This window comes from Pan troglodytes, chromosome 7, assembly GCF_028858775.2.
Source record: "Pan troglodytes isolate AG18354 chromosome 7, NHGRI_mPanTro3-v2.0_pri, whole genome shotgun sequence".
Taxonomy (NCBI): domain Eukaryota; kingdom Metazoa; phylum Chordata; class Mammalia; order Primates; family Hominidae; genus Pan; species Pan troglodytes.
The window spans coordinates 143,331,831-143,345,935 of record NC_072405.2 but is presented as its reverse complement, the minus strand read 5'-3'; the positions used below and the strand labels follow the sequence as shown (position 1 = coordinate 143,345,935).

Genomic DNA, 14,105 nt, shown 5'->3' with positions numbered 1-14,105 from the left:
TCCTGTGGGAAAGGGATGAAGATGGTCCTGAGTTTGGGGCAGCTGCTTGAGGAGGATGGCAGCAGGGCCTGAGTCTTATTTGGAAACACAGGGCTGAAAGAGGATGGGAAGGGAGCATTGGCGGGGAGAGGTGGGACGTGGGAAGACCCAATGGGAGGCTAGTGAAATAGTGACAGCAAATTTCCTACTTCCAGAGCCCATGAGCCTAGGCCTAGTGGTGTCACTCATCAGCTGAGTGACTGGAGGCAACTATGTTAAGCCCTATGAGTGCCAGTTTCTTCAGGTGAAGTCTAGATACATAGAGTGAGTGGAAAGACTAAATACGTAATATACGCAAAGGCCAAGTTGCATTTCCCCAATATTCATTCCCTTTCCTTTCTGTCTGCTCCTTGAACACAAGCATTTCCAGCCCCAAACTTTTGTACCAGTTATGTCCTTTGCCTGGTGTTTTTTCCTCTTGATTTTCATGCCAGAGTCACTCTGGACTCATTTCAAATGTCACCTTTCTAAGGGGAGAGTTCCTCTTACTGTCCCCATGCCTTCAGTTCCCTTCTATGACTTTACTCATTTATTTCTCTAACTCCATACCCAGAGAAATGCCTAACACATAGAAGGGGTTCAAAAAACTGTTATTAAATTATTGTATGAGTGGGTCAGCACTCATCCAGCCATAGAGGGGGCAAAACTTTACTCTCGAGAACTTCTATCTTGTATGCGATCTTGAAGGTCATATGGTTTGATATGGGAATCCCATCAACAGTTTTATAGCACCAAGTGTCATGCCTTGCATTCAATAAGTGGTATTGAACTTCTCTACCAAATGAATTAGCTTACACTTGGTTTTCTCCATCGATAGAAAGCTTTCTAGTTCCCAAGACTGCCTTTTCCTTCTTCCAAACTTTTGAATATTTCTGTTGAAAGAGGAAAACAAATCAAGCTATAAAGTAGGAATGGAAATCTGCTCATACTGGACCAAGCTGTGACTCTGACCCAGCATGGGGCTGCAACATCACATCTGCCGCATGATGCTGAATTGCCTTAGGAGCTCTTAACCTCCTAGAACCTGGAACTCCTCCGAGACCTGAAGCTGGAGAAGTGGCTTTTTATTGCTTCCCCTGGGAAACCCATCAATACATGTTGGAGAAATATAACAACTGGCTCCTGACAACGTGAAGTATGTAAAGCTAGTTTTTACATAGGGGAACATTTCACTTTAATAAGGTGATGACCACAGCCTAGTACTTAACTGAGTGACTCTCAATCCATGCATGGCTGGCATTGTTATTATTTGCCTATGGTCATTAGTCTGGGCCCCAGTAGTTAATTCTAATTAATTTGCAAAGCCCTCTGGAAATCAGCTGCTTCCTACACAGATGGTACTGGGTGTCTTTTTGAGTCCTAAAGCCTGACCTCCTGACAGTGTCATTCGGCCAGTACAGCAGAGCCTGGCCTGACTCCATGCTTACACTTGACGTCCTTGGTGGGGGCATCACCTGCTATGTGTTTTTGTCTTTGCTTCTTGTGCTGACTCAGTACATGGACCTAGAAGACCAAGCTGCTGGAATGGAATCTAATGTGGTCCCGCCATGCCTCAGTGCCATGAAGTTCCTGTGTGAAACCAGGAGCCCTAGAGGTTTCTTGGTCTCCTCTCCTGGCCCCCTCCCTACTGACATCTTTCTTTACACCGTGGGGTTTTGATATGTGTGTCTGTCTCCTCTGCTAGATCAGAAACTCCTTGAGGGCAGGGAGGGATGGAGATACATTCATGCACTACCTGAGAATTCTCTCCCCATCTGTCCTCTGAATATAGGTTATACATACACGAAATTTACAAGAGATGTTGGCTAAATTGAGTAATTCAGCAAATACGTAGTGAACACTGTTTTGTTCTGGGCCTGGAAAACAGAGAAAAAAGAGTGTTTAGCTTTGAACTCCTTGAGGGTAGGGCCTAGTCTTGCCTGGCACATAGTACAGTTACATGCATAGCGTCTGACACACAGTGAGTGCTAACAAAAGTTTGTTGAATGAATAACTGAATGAATGTATAGAGCACAAAATGCATGCTTGAATAAATGACAATATTCTTGGACTCGAGACTTCTTGATGGATTAGAAGAAAAAGGTGTGTGAATCACTGAGGAACAGTATGGAAAATGGTTGGGAGAGGAATGGTTAGGGTGGTGGAGGAGCAGGGAAGACATGGAAGCGAACTCACAATACAGTCCTCCCTGGCTGGGCCTCTGTTGTGAGAAGTCCACCTCCTGCTCTTCCTCTACTGTCCTTAGGCAGCTCGTGGCTCACATGCTCCCACCCCAGTTCTTGACAGCAAACTGCTTCTCCTTTAAGATGCAGCTCACAGGCTGCCCATACTGTAGCTTCCAAGCCCTAATTCCCAGGGACTCCTGAACAGACCACAAACCAGTTCCTCTTCTTGGGTCACGTGTATGATGGTGGAGAGGAAGGATGGGTGACACAGCCACCCAAAGGAGCCTTGCTATACAGCAGCTTCTGAGATGTGTACCAGAGAGCACAGGCAGACGTGCTGCAGAGCTGAGTCCACACAAAAGCAGGAAAACCAACTGCCCTCAGGGCAGCACTTTACAACCCAAGAAAGAACAACCTTCACACGTGTCTTATTTGGGGATGGGTATGATCCAGTGGTTCTCAACTGGGGGCAATTTTTGCTCCCTAGGGCACATTTGACAATTTCTGGGACATTTTTGGTTGTCACGACTTGGAGGGGTGCGGGGGGCTCCTGCTGTCTAGGGGGTCAGGTACAGAGATGCTGTGGCACATCCTCCAATGCACAGGTCAGCCCTGCAACTCTGCCCCACACACGCCCACACACACACACACACACACACCAGAGAATGCTCTGATCCAAAATGTCCAAAGTGCTGAGGCTGAGACCCCACTTGGGGTTACTGAAAACAGAGGCCTAAGATTTGAGTCACCTGTCTAGCGTGGCATCGGGCTTCAGCCCTGCCCTCTCTGGTTGGGCCCAGGGCCAACACCTCCATTCCATCCCCCTGCTCTGGCACAGCCCAGGCTTTGGGATAGCACAGTGCCCAGTATGAGGAACACTTTCTCAAACCTACTGAGTTTCCTCGGTTACTCCAGGAGGCGAAAGGGAGGTCATAAACACCCAGGGCTGGGGGTCAGGGGAGGTTAGCAGCAGCCCCCCAGTCACCCAATGACCTACTGGAAAAAAACAGAGAAGAGCCTGCAGCCCTGACCTCCAGGGCTCTGCATCCTGCCTTTCTCCTTCTTCTGTAGCTTCTCCTGTGAACGGGACCCCTTGAACAGGAACCCACTCTATGGGCCTCTCTCTTGTCTGCCTCTGCCTCTGACTTGAACATCTTTAGGGCTGATTGTCTTTCCCAAAAACTTTTAAAGCTTGTGTGAAACCAGCAGTCCCTTCTGCGCACACCTCTCATGCCCTGGCTTGTCCCAGGGCTGGCTTCCTTTCCTCCTACAGTTCTCAGCCTAATGATATCTCTAGAGAGAGCCCATCCACCCCACGACTGGCCACCTGTGCAAAGTAGCACATCTGCGCCCCTCGGTCCCATGAACCCATTGAGTTTCCTTGATGGGTCACCATAATTGATAGTCACATATTCAGTCTTTCCCATAGGACTCCTCCTATGGGAAGTAGTAGAATCTGCTGTGTAGTACATATTCAAATAACCGCCACCCCATAATGTTCTTTCTAGTTCTTTTCCCGTGACCCACACATTGCACCAAGTCACCATGTCTCTGTAGTCCCCTTTAAATTAAGTACAGTACAGGGAAGGGCAGGGCTTTTGCAGTTTTTTTTTTTTTTTTTTTTTTTTTTACAGCTAAATCCCAGTTTGTGGAATATGCCTTGCTCAATAAAGTTTTACTAAAGAAATGACAGGGAATAAATTCAGAGCTTCATCTGTACTAGATTCTTGCTTGGTAAGTGTCTATTAAAAAGTCATCACAAAACTCATACCTCTGACTATCAGTCTAAAGCTCTTTTACTCCTCTGTGTGAATTTGGGGGAAAATCTCCACTTCTGCATATTTCTGCCTATCCCCTCTTCCCTGTAAAGCAAACTGCCCACTCAGTCTTTTGCAATAGTTCCTTTGTACCTTCCCAGCATGCTCTTCTTGAGCGGGTGTTTTCACAAGTTGTCTAAGGAACCATCTCTCTAGTGCAGAGTGCCTGCCTGCTAAATTTAGAAGCAGCTCTGAGGGTTTTGATTCATCTTTGCAAACTACCCCAAGTGAGGTTTCCAAATGACTGTCCCAGGGTGGCTGTGTCGGCCTCACTGGACTGGGGCCTGGGTCACCAGCCGTAGATTCCGGCCCTGGCTCTTCTTTGGGACTAGCTGTGTGACTGTGGACAGATCACTCAAGTCTCTGATGCTCTGTCCACTCTGTGAGGTGTGAGGGGCTGTGAGGGGCTCTGAGGGCCATCCCCGTGTGGTTACCTGGCATTCCAAGCTCAAGCAGGCAATTCCCAGGCAATCTTGGGGTCAGCATTCCAGAAATTTTACCTGTTTCATCAGTAAGCTCTGAAGCCCCATGTGCCTGAGTTTCTCTGCTTGAGACTCACATACTGTAAGTAGGGAGATTTTATATGCAATATTTACATAACGTATAACATATACAACATACATTTTATAATATATAACATAAAGACACACGTATTTTAACATCAAACTCACCAAAATGTTGCAAGAGTAGAACAATGCACACCTATATCCCCTTCACCTAGGCTCACCAAGTATTAACATTTTGTCCCGTTTGCTTTCTGTCTTCCTCATTCTCTTTCTGTGTCTTGATATACAGATGTAGATGTGTTAGGTTGGTGCCACAATGATTGTGGTTTTTGCCATCACTTCTATGGCAGAAATCACAATAACTTTTGTGCCAATATGATGGCTGTAGATATAGGGATGCAGCTTTTCTTTTAACAAACTCTTTGAAAGATATAGCCGTCATGATACGAGACATCCTCTTGGTCAACCCGTGTCCCCTAAGAACTAGACATTCTCCCACATAACCACAGTATTATTACCATGTCCAAGAAACTTAAGACTGGAACAGTATTATCAACTGTGCAGTATATATTCAAACAACTGCCATCTCATAATGTTCTTTCTAGTTTTTTTCCCTTGACCCACACATTGGCACCAAGTCATTGTGTCTCTTTAGTCTCCTTTAATCTCAAAGCATTGCTCTGGGGTCCATTCGGCAGTAACAGAAGGAAGCTGCAAAAATTGGGAAACCGAAGTCAGAGAAGCTGCAGCTCTTAGCCACAGCCTTCGTGGGCCCAGAGAGCTCTGGGGATGCACAAGAGCAAATTCACAGCCCCATTGATTTGCCTTTTAATTAGAGAAAGAAGACCAAGCTTCTGAAATCCCAGAATCTAGAGTTAAGCTGGCCATATTCTCAAATGCTTTGTAAAAAAATTAATAACCCATCTATCTTCCCAGTCCTTGCAGAGAGAAGCTTGCTCAGAGTGGTTACTGAAAACAGGAACCTGCCCTTCTGCAAGCCCTGTGCCTTCCTCGTTCCTAGCAGAGGAAGTATGCGGCCAGTTTAGCAACTGCAGTTCTTCTGGGTAGCATGGGCTGCTTCTCCACAACCGCGAGAGGCCCGGCTGCCTGTTTATTCTGGAGCAGCAGCAGTTGACAGACGGAGAGGCAGTGACTCTGCACCCAGCAATCCCTCTGCAGACAGCTCCCACAGGAGTCATGCCCAGTGTGTGAAGGTATTTTGGGGGGATGTGGCAGAGATGGGGTGGGGAGAGACTTCAGGGCCTCTTCAACATGCAGTTGGCAGGGGTTGACTTTCTGGAGTCAGAAAGGAGCTCCCTGAGAACAGGTGGGGCAATGTCTTGAGAGAAGCCCAGCCCCCAACCTGGTGCCCAGCACACTGCAGTGGCTCAGTGGGTGTTGGATGCATAATTCTGTGGAGAGAAGGGCTCAGGAGCAGGGGCAGGATGCTGCCAGAGGAGACATTCTCACCAAAAAGGCTTGTACTTAGCAGGCTTCTTACAAAGGACAATTGGGATTTGCCATCAGAATTCCTAGCTGTGCGACCTTGACGGACTCATTTAAACCTCTCCAGGCCTTCATTTTCTCATCTGTAAAGTGACAATGATGGTACCTAATGCACACAGGTATAGGGCAAAGTGAAGAAATTGACATATGCTAGGTGCCCAGGCCAGTTTCAGCATACAGCAGTGCTCAGTAAATGCTATCAGGCTGGAGTCATGATGTCTAAAGGTGCATGGAGCCAGGTGGGTTGAGGGATTGCAATAACGCTACTTGGAGTGTGATTGTATGCATCTTCTTTAAGAAGATGCCGAAGATAATTAATAACAATCTGAGCAGGTGGTATGTGTATGGAGAAAAGGAGGAATCAAAGGAAAGGCAAACATGTGAAGTATATAAATTCTGAAAACAGCATGTTAGAGTTGGAAGAGATTTAGGACAACGGGAATTTTCTAAGAAATATGGCACACTCCACATTCTTTTAGGTGTCTACATACGGAGAGAGCCTGGTGTCAAAGAAGTGACCTGAGCTTTGGCCTCAGAATGTCCTCATTTGGGGCTGTGCATGGGGGTGTCAGGAGGTGATATCTACCATCCCGAGTGGCTGGGGAGGAGCAATGCATAAAAAGTTATTTTTCTGCAATCCTCAGAACAATCCTATAGGATTGTGATTGTTATTTGCTTTTGAAAACTGAGGAAATGAGGCTCAGAGAAGTTAGGTGGCTTGTCCAAGTCACGGAGCTGGTGGGAGGTAGAGGCAAGTGAAGGGCTCTAAAGGGTTGGGGGAGTCTCAGCGAGAACAAGCGGATGCAGAGCTGAGGCCTGTGTTTAAAGTGGTGCCCTTGACTTTAGGAAAAATGCACCCCATAGTCTTTAAATTGTCATTGTGTAGTTTGCTATGAGATGCTGAGCTGCAAGTCTATTAAACTGGGCTGTGGTCCTTTGAAAAGTGGAGAGGTAAGCCCAGGTAAAAATTCTGGCAAATTTGTTGCAACTAATAGTCTCCATTTAGAAGAATGCTATTTAATACAAAAATTAGCTGGGCTTGGTGGCGGGTGCCTGTAATCCCAGCTACTCGGGAGGCGAGACAGGATAATCGCTTGAACCCGAGAGGTGGAGGTTGCAGGTTGCAGTGAGCTGAGATTGTGCCACTGCACTCCAGCCTGGGCAACAATAGCGAAACTTCATCTAAAAAAAAATAAGAAGAAGAATTCTATTTAAGAGTGCTTAATATGCTCTGAAAGTATAATAATATTAAAAACCTATGGAATAGACAAATTGAAATCTAATTAGATTCCTTCATCTTAAACAGATCTACAATCTAGATCAGAGCAGCAAGATGGCAACATAGAAAGATTGTGCCATAATCAGCTGCACCTGAGTCAACATTCTGGGTCGGCCACCAAAGAACTCTGTGACTCTGTACAAGTCACTTTGCCCCTTTGAGTATTTTCCTCGTAAAAAGAAGACCAGTTTCTCTGTATGTTTGAAAGAAGTTTACATGTACTATCTAGGAGATAATAGGTACTAAATAGGAGCTATTGATATCATTTCTAAATCAGACAATTAAAATATATCCAATCCCTTTTACATTTCCTAGGCAGAAAGCTATTAATAAACAGTGTTAAATATGATGGATTAAACAGCTAAAGTAATGAGTGGGGCACTCCTCCATTTTTCTGAATATGTATTTCTGCTTGTTCCTCCATCTGATATAAACGAAACAGACGGGGTAGGTTTGCATTGCAGCAAACTAAAGTCGCTTTCCGAATAACACTTTCCTAAGTCACTTTCAGAAGAAAACTTCCCCATTCTAAATTGTGAAATCTGGCAATGTGTTTCCAAGGGAAATGAGCCTTTTTAAAGACAGAAATTATTCATTCTAGTACACCTGAATCAGTGCCCTGCATTAATAGATGCTGCTGGGTTTTATGTTTTTATTTGACATTCATCAAGAATGTATTTCTCCCAGCTCTGAGAGAGGCTGAAACTTAAAGTTCCCATCAAAATTTCCAGCATATTTCAGACCAAACCATTTGGTCCTTGTTAGCAGCCCAAGGGTCCTGTTCGTACATTTATCTGTCCATCTATCTATCTATCCATCTATCTATCCATCCATCTATCCATCTATCCCTCTCTTCCTGCAATAAAATATCCATTGAGGTCACATCACGTGATCGACTTCCTCCCTCTCTCAATCTCCCTACAAGTTCCGAAGGAAATAAGTACACTCTGTTCAAACCACTTCCTCCTATCTGAGAACCGCTAAGGGAGGAGGCAATTTGATTATGGTAATTCTAGCTAAGACAGCAATTTTAGGGGTCGAGGGCTCGGTGGTTCTCTTTTGTTGTCAAACAGCTTTGCAAAGTCACACTTCGCTCCTTAGCACCAGGCAGACTAGAACCAGGGCTGGAGGACTTGGTGTGTATATGTGTGTAGAGGGGGTTGGTGAGTGAAGTTGGGAGACTTAAAGAGCTTCCGAAGAAAGTGAGAATTGTTGCTGGCTTGTGCTTGGGGCAAAATAGCTACCTCAGACGGTCCAGGCTTCCCTGGAAGCAGACCACCTCTTGCCTATACTGTGCCAGGCAGTTTATATACAATACCTTCAGTCATTCATTCTAACTAACTGAGCTTGCATTATGTGCCAGACACCGGCTAGATCATGGCTTTTCATTGAGGAATATAATAGACATGAACCCTATCCTAAGAAAGTTGCCCTGGAAGCAGTAAGCATTTAGAGAAACAAATACATAAGGACAAATCGTGGTATGTGCCGCGAAGGAAACAGAGCCAGGGAGAGAGAAGAGAGGGGACCAAGTGTAGTCAGTGCAGTCGGTTTTATTTAATTCTCCCACTAACCCTGGGAGCTGAACGTGTTCCCTCCAGTTTGCAGGTGCGCCTCCTCCCCCCACTCCTCCCCTCTCCCCACTGCACGCCATCCAAGTCACATGGACAATCAGCTCAAAATATGCATCCTCTGAATGCAAGTTCCAAGCACCAGAGCGTCTGGACCCACCTCTCATTGCACCGCTCTATCCACAAACCTATCAATCCACCTACTGAATAACTACGACAAGCATAACCCTCTAGCACACAAAAAAGTACCATAACCTTGCCAGAAAAAAGGAGAGCTCTGCTTTAAGCTGCCCTCCATCCCTTTCCTCAGGCCTAAGGACACGGTAGCTGGGAGCCAGGCTCTAGAGCCAGACGCCTGGATTCCAGTCCCGCCTCCAGCACTTTCCAGCTGGGCAAACTCCGACACATTATGTGAATGCTCTGGCCTTGGTTTCCCCGGTTAGACAAAGGCCTCAGTGTAATGATGCATACTCCAGAGAGTTGTGGAGGTCAAGTGGAGAGTACATGTAACACACCTAGGACACACAATTCCTCAATACGCACTGGCGCCCCCTCTCCTGTTGTTGTACACGAAGCCTCATCAAGGGCCGGCACCAATCTGGGGTGGACACAGGGAGGCCTCCAGCTGGCTCCCTCACTACTTATAGAAAGGCGAACTGACACCAAAAGAGGAAAGTGACTTGGCCACAATCTCAGGGGAGTTGATTGGCCCACTGTGGGTTCTAAAGACAGAAAGTGCAGAAAATGAAAATTAGATAAAATTAGGGGAAACAATTGAGATAAATTTCCTCTCACAGTCTTGGAGCCACCCATCCCGGTGATTTTATGACAAAGTTGACAACTACTGTCCAGAGAGAAGGGACAACTTCACCACGGTCAGGAGCGAGGGTGCCTGCAGACACGGGGCAGGGTGCACACCAGCTCCCAGGCCTGTGTGCATTCTCCTCTGGTCTTGCCAGCAGACCCAGCTCTTAGAGCATCTGCTTTTAGAATTAAAGTTTTATTAAGCTGGGATGAAGGTATTACTGAAGGAATTAGGAGTGGGAGTAAAAAGACAAAGGATTTACAGGCTAGACCCAGCCCTGAACAAGCCTTGTAACTCTGAGCAAATTACTTACCTCTCTGAGACTCAGATGCCCATGCTGGCCCCAGCCCTGAGCTAGCTGTACGACCCTGAGCAAGTCACTTAGCCTCTCTGAGACTCAGTTTTCTCGTCTATAAAACAGTATGTTCTTGGGGGCATCAAATGAGTCCGTGTATTTTAAATACCTCCTTTAGGCCCTCCGCATAGTGGATGCCCACTTAGATTAGTCTCTTTTGTTTTGAAAACAAATAGAGAGGCCTGTAGGCAACTGTTCCAAAAACAGATGCTTGTTGGGAGAAAGATTTCATAAAGAGTCGGTTCGCTCCAGTGGTGTCTGGATGCGGCCTGTGCTGGCTTATGAGAGCACTCCACACATCTTTTTCCTGCTCCGTCCTCAGAGATGTCACACTGGAAACTGGAAGTCAGCATGGTGGGAGTATTTACACCACAGAAATTGGCACACACTATTAGGAATTTTTCCCCTGAAACATTGATTGTTTGACATTTCTTAGCATATCACAAATCCGCGGTCTCCTAGGCCCACATTGTTTCTTCAGTTCCTTTCTTTTCTTCTTTTCTTTTCTTTCTTTCTTTTGTTTTTTTTTTTTTTTTTTTTTTTGGGAGCTGGAGCCTTGCTCTGTCACCCAGACTGAAGTTCAGTGGCACAATCTCGGCTCCCTGCAACCTCCATCTGCTGGGTTCAAGCATTTCTCCTGCCTCAGCCTCCCAAGTAGCTGGGATTTCAGCACCTGCCACCACGCCCAGCTGATTTTTGTATTTTTAGTCGAGATGAGATTTTGCCATGTTGGCCAGGCTGGTCTTGAACTCCTGACCTCAAATGATCCGCCTGCCTCGGCCTCCTAAAGTGCTGGGATTATAGGCACGAGCCACCACACCCGGCCTGTTTCTTCTGTTTCTAACTGTTCCCTTTTATTTCCCTATGGAGCATCTACTGAGCCCCAGCCGAGAGTAGAAACAAACCTGCTGGCTGCTCTCAAGGCACTTATAGTCCAGTAGGGGAGACGGTCACTCACCACTCAGTCACACAAATGACCGTCGAATTGTGACCCACCCTAAGGCAATTGGCTTTCCTGAGGAGCTAAGGAGGGAACAGCGAGCTCAAAAGAGGAGCACATTAATAGCAAATTAAAAACATCATGGAGATCTCTTTAGAGAGACCAAGCCCCATTAGACCAAATGCCTGGGAGCTGCAGAGTGTGGGGTTCTGGGGTCCATGTCCCTGGACAAGTGACTGACAGTGAGGGGAGATCCCAGATCAGGTCACTGGCAAATGCTGTGTCAGGTGAAATGCTGATTCCCATCTTGCTTGATAAGTTTATGAGTAATGCTGTGATTCACATGTACGAATAAAAAGGAAAAGTTACTCTTGCTGGGAAATACGATGCAATAAAGAAATCACGGACTTTATAGTCCCTGTGCCTAGAAGCCTGGGTGACCTTTAGGATGTTCATGAAACTTTCCATCTGCCTCCACCTTCTGTGATGAAACCTGCCTTTCTCAAGTATCCACATTTGAAATGAAAAGAAAACGCCTGTTTCCTAGTCACTGTTTCCCCATTCTATGTAATGGCTAGGATTAAAATAATTGTCTTTACCACTCTTTCTTCATTGCCAATGTTTGCTAGGCCAGCCTGCTATACGATCTAGAGGTACCCAGGACCTGGCCTAGGCCAAACCCCATTTATATCCTGGTTTTGTCAGCAAATTTGTTCTGGTCCAACAGAGCCACAGGCTGACTGGGTGGTGCCCCACCTCACCATCCCTGTGTTGGGGGCCTCTGTGTACAGAAAGTGTATCTAGAAAGAAAGAAATGGGCTCTTTTTATTTCCATGAACTATCAAAGCCACGTCAGGAATGGCTTCTGCTGCCCGCCTCCATATGCCAGACAGCTCTTCATAAGACGCCCACTCACTGTACTGACACGTCTGGGTCACTGAGGCCCTTGCGTCAGTGTGGTGGTGAGCCACGGAGACTGTAGGGTGTGCACAGCCCTCAACACCTCCTCTTGCCAATCCTTCCATGAGAATACCCAGGAAGGCACATATGACTGTGTTCATTAAAGACAAAAACAAAAACAGCAGAAAGAGTGGTCTAGTGACTTAATAAAGAATGGAATTAAAACTTGCCCCAGCATTGACAGGCCTCAAATCTGGCTTCTTTCCATGATATCTTAAAATGACCTTAAAATGTACACTAGGACACCTCCATCCTCTTCTGGTCTTAGCATAAAGCCCAGCCTCTCTGTTAGCCTGAGAGTGTATGAGATCCCCTTCTGGACACTCAAGGGTAGAGGGGGCCAGCATACAGGCTCCTGGACATGGTCAGGCCTGCAGCCTGGTTGACAGATAGATGGGCATTGCCTCTCCTGCAGGGGATGGAGTGCTGGGCAGGGAGTCATGCATTCATCCAAACTTAATGTGTGACCTTGAGCAGATTGCTTGCCCTCTCTGAGCCTTTCCCTTGTCCTGTGAGAGTGTTGAGTTGCTACTTTTCAAGTGATGCTTTATGATGCCCCAGGATTGAGGTATCCTATCAAGAGTAGTAGAGGGATGAGATGCTGAGCTGAGCCCCCCGCCCCAGGCAGCTACTCCCTTTCATCTATTCTATGTATTGAGCTTCTAGGGAATCCTTCTTTCTTTTCCTTCTTTCTTTCTCTCTTTCTCTCTCTCTCTCTTTCTTTCTTTCTTTCTTTCTTTCTTTCTCTTTCTCTCTCTCTCTCCCTCCCTCCCTCCCTCTCTCTCTCTCTCTCCCCCTTCCTTCCTTCCTTCCTTTCTTTCTTTTTCTTTCTTTCTTTCTAGATGGAGTCTTGCTCTGTCACTCAGGCTGGAATGTGCAGCGGTGCGATCTCAGCTCACTGCAGCCTCTGCCTCATGGGTTCAAGTGATTCTCCTGCCTCAGCCTCCTGAGTAACTGGGATTACAGGAAGCTGCCACCATGCCCAGCTAATTTTTGCATTTTTAGTAGAGATAGGGTTTCACAACGTTGGCCAGGCTGGTCTTGAACTCCTGACCTCAGGTGATCCACTTGCCTCAGCCTCCCAACATGCTGGGATTCCAGTTGTTTGAAATATCTTAGGTAAGAGGATCCCATGTTCTTCCCCAGGGGTTTCTGAGGGCCTCTGGCTTGGAGTCAGGCCTGAGAAGAAGGCTGGGAGTTGCATGTCCTCTCTGAGCTGGCTGCCTGCCTTTGTAGGTCTTGCCAGTGCCCCTGGAGCCCCTGGTATGCCGCAGCCCTCCTCTGCAGTGTAGAGAAAGGAGAAGCAGATGGGGGTGGGGTGGGAGCAGGTAGAACAGGCCTGCGGCTGCACCTGCCCTAGAGGAGAGCAGGGGACTATGTAGGTCACAGGGTAAGCAGCCTCGGCAGCCCCCAGCCTCGCACTCGGAGAGGTGCACCTGTGAAGTGAGGTCAGGATGTGGTGGGTGACCCCAGAAATCCTGCCAGGGAGACCACCGGATGCTAAGCCCCTGTGCCAGCTCTTATTTTTCCTGAAAGGAAGGGTCAGACCACAGGCAGCACTGAGCAAGTCCCTAGTCAATTGTGCCGGTACTGGGTACAGGCACGGCGGGAAAATGGTTGAGGCAAAAGAGCCATGACCAACTAACTGTTCAGCCCAACCCTTTCCCCATCAGATTTGAGGACTCTTTGGCCCAGACAGAGGAAGGTACTTGCTCAGGCTTGCACAGTGAGTTAGCCAACCCCCCAGCCCCTGCACAGGATCTAGCTTTGGTAAATTTTTAGCTGCCATTTACCAAACATATCTCTGCTTTAGATATGACCCATAATTTCAACCTCAAAACAACCCCATAGGGCATATACTTGTATCCCAAATTAGTGGATTTGAAAATCAAGGCTCAGAGAAGTGAACTAACTTGCCCAGGGACACACAGCCAGTAGGTTGGGAGCTGGAATCTGCATTCAGGCCTGCCTGCTTTGAAAATCTCTTCTTTAAGGAGCCCTCATTCTTTCCAACCTTTTGATTATAAAAGCAATTCATGCACTTGGGAGAAAATCTGGGTATTTTAGAAATGTGTAAGTAAACAAGAAATTTATAATTTCACATATAAAATCACTACCCAGAGAGAGTCCTTGGAAACATTTTGGAAATTTCTCTTTAATAT

The 14,105-nt window shown here is 46.7% G+C and overlaps 2 protein-coding genes across 8 annotated transcripts in view; one reads left to right on the top strand and one right to left on the bottom strand.

The window, feature by feature from the left end:
• TG (thyroglobulin) overlaps positions 1–14,105 on the bottom strand; it is a 269,572-nt gene that overhangs the window by 54,566 nt on the left and 200,901 nt on the right. The gene's annotated exons all lie outside the window — the stretch shown is intronic.
• The window catches only part of SLA (Src like adaptor), a 66,526-nt gene that overhangs the window by 22,714 nt on the left and 29,707 nt on the right, over positions 1–14,105 (top strand). For 3 of the 4 annotated variants that reach the window (XM_016959891.4, XM_016959888.4, XM_063817391.1), the window contains exon 2: positions 5,464–5,741. The exons of the other annotated variant lie outside the window; for it this stretch is intronic. The gene's annotated coding sequence lies outside the window, so the exon portion shown is untranslated. The remainder of the gene's footprint in view (positions 1–5,463; positions 5,742–14,105) is intronic. 4 annotated transcript variants of the gene reach the window in all.